Raw genomic sequence first — 2,803 nt, 5'->3', positions numbered from 1 at the left:
CGGGAGAGCGGCTGGAAGGTGTGAGACGGGAGAATGGATTTGCCAGCTCTGCCTTCTCTCAGAACACCGGCCAGCCCGCCCCGCGCACGTTCCTGCCTCTGCCGCCGGCTTTTTCCTAACAAGGTTTCCAGCTCGGCTGAAGCCCCGCGTTGCTTTCTGGACTACAGCCGTCCAGGGCTGAACGGGACCGGGAAGGGAGGTAGGGATAGCCGCTGCCATCCCCCGATTTCTCTCCTCCACGGTATTAGGGAGGGTTCGGGTTACACCAAACTAACGTGAAAGAGGGGCAAAACTCAGGAGGGGGTGCAGAAAATACCAAGAATGACTCATGGAAAGACGGGGGTTATATATACCTTTGAAAGGGTCGGCTTGTATAGTAGGACCCACGGGTAGTGTGTGTGTTAGAGAGGGTTAATAAAATACTCTCCACAGCTTCACTCCACAGTGGGATATTTTTCCAGTTATCTTCACATTCTCCTTCTTCGCCTCTTGGTCTCCATGCCAACAGCCTTGGTCACAGAATACTTCTCAAAACAAACCTCGTTTATTAATTCTCGCTAACCCATAGACCAGCTGTGGGTCCTGCTATAGGCTTGGGGCTGTTTTCAGCGGTGGTCCCTGCGCCCTGTGCAGGAGTTTGTGATGGAAAGTCTGCAAAAGCCATTAGGACTTTTGTGCTGGGGCACTAGAAAAGCAAAGCAGACACCACTCACTTTTCTAAATAAACATTAGTCTTAAAAAGTTTGCACTGCTGACCCCCGAAGCTCTGATTACTTGTAATTCTCTGAACCATATTATAAGGTTTGTAACTTTTTTTTTTTTTTTTTTTTTTTTTTTTTTTTTTTTTTGGGGGGTGGGAGGGGGCGGGTTTCATTCGTTCTTTCCTGCAGCCGTGCCACAGATGTACCTTGTACTCCTGAAAAAGCCCTGGGAAACCTCCCCAACCCTCCCAAAGAGCCACATCTTGGCAGCATGGCCGAGGCCGAGCTGCATTGAGGTATCATCAGCATAACTGGAAGGGTCACATGTTAAACCCTCGCTGTTGTTCGGGTAATGTAGCTGTGTCCCCCGGTTGCACATTCACCTATTTCCCGCAAACCAACCATTGTCACAAGGTTCGTTCGAGGAGGATTGATCCAATGGACTGCCACGGCAACTATAATGACATTGAAATAGAGGCGGCAGCCGCCGACCCCGCCCCCTCCTCCCCTCTTCTTCCTCCTTTGAAAACCGGAAGCAACCCGGCAAAATTCCGCCCCTTCCCGTCGGGGCAGCTTGGGAAATAGCGTGGTTACACAGCGGAAAACAAAGCGTGTCGGGCGGGAGGTTGGTTTGTATAAAACCTTTCCAGAAAAAGCGGACAGGGGAAGCGTCAAAAGACGGCGAAGTCCCCGTGCCCGCGGGAGGCGAAAATGACCAAAATGCGCAATTTCCAAGTGGTAGTGGAGCCCGGAGCTGGGAAGCGTCACCGAGCCGGGATCCATCCCTGCCCCGAGTATCCGGAGGGAGCGGGGAAAAGTGTACAAACGTAAGGGTTCTAAAGCCCCGCCGAGGCACCTGTGGGTTGGGCGGTGAGAGCCTCTCCCTCGGCCTGGTCCCGCGCTGGAAATCCGCTTTGCACCACTTGATTTTCCAGGAAATGTTCGTTTCCGATTAATTTGCCTTTATTGTGTCTCATCGGTCCTGCTCTGGTGCTTTCACATATTTTTATTTTTACCCACGAATTTTGGGGCCAGAAAAGGTGTTTGAAAAAAGGACCCCTGATTCTGATTATCACACCCTTCCCACATTCCGAGCACTTACGGGGCTTCTCCCCTCCATGAGGCTTCTCCACCGGCTCTGAGCTCCCGGCACAGGGAGGGTCTTTCCTCCTCGCAGCTCCCTGGGCTGGGTTTGCGGTTTGCAGCCCTTCCTCCTGCAGGATCTCCAGGGCTTTTCTGCCTCCTCAATCCCTCCACGCCTTGGGAATGAAAAATCCTGGTTTGGAGAAAAAACAAGAAGAGAGCTTCATGAACTAGGAGTTCCTCCTTGCCCAAGTTCATCTCAGGAAGTCATTGGACATCTTGTGTCTGTAAGAACATCCCAAACACCAATATTCAGACCCAAAATCCTCCTGTCTTGGTTTGAAAGACAGGTGTCTGCTAAGAAAGCCCGGAGCCTCTCTTTGAAATGGAGAATGAAAACCCCGTCCCTCCAAATTATTATAATTTTGAAATTAAGGGGCTCTCAGGCAAAGATATGGGAATAGGAATAACAGTTCTTTACTAGGAAAATTTAAATAGAAATACAGTATTATAAAGAACAAACCCAAAACACTCACCAAGTCAGAATACAAACTGATACCCTGTCAGTCAGGGTTTTGGTAGCAGTCCCATTAAATGGTGGCTGCATCCTCCCGGAGTGACAGATGTAGCTCAGCTGAAGCAGTGGTTCTGTAGAAGGGTGCAGTTTTCCTCTGAAGGTCCAGAGATGATGTGGAAAGGTTTGGTTTTCCTCTGGAATCCAGTGTAAAAAGGCTGCTTCGGTGTTCCAAATCTCAGTTATTATCTAGGTAGGGAATGCTTGGCTCCTCCCCCTGGGTGGAGCATCTCCCAATGGGTTGATGTAATTTTATCAGTCATGCAGCGGGACTCAATGGCCCATTAATGGATGATATCTTCCTGGAGGGAGGATGGGTTGAGGAAAAGATAAAGATGACTGCCCCACCTGATTTTAACAGATGGCCCATTAGCAGATAATATCTCCCACGGAGATAAGGGTCATTGCCCCATCTGTTTTCAATAGATGGTGATAGAATACATAC

This window comes from Oenanthe melanoleuca, chromosome 27 (assembly GCF_029582105.1).
Source record: "Oenanthe melanoleuca isolate GR-GAL-2019-014 chromosome 27, OMel1.0, whole genome shotgun sequence".
Taxonomy (NCBI): domain Eukaryota; kingdom Metazoa; phylum Chordata; class Aves; order Passeriformes; family Muscicapidae; genus Oenanthe; species Oenanthe melanoleuca.
Note: the sequence above shows the minus strand (reverse complement) of the source record.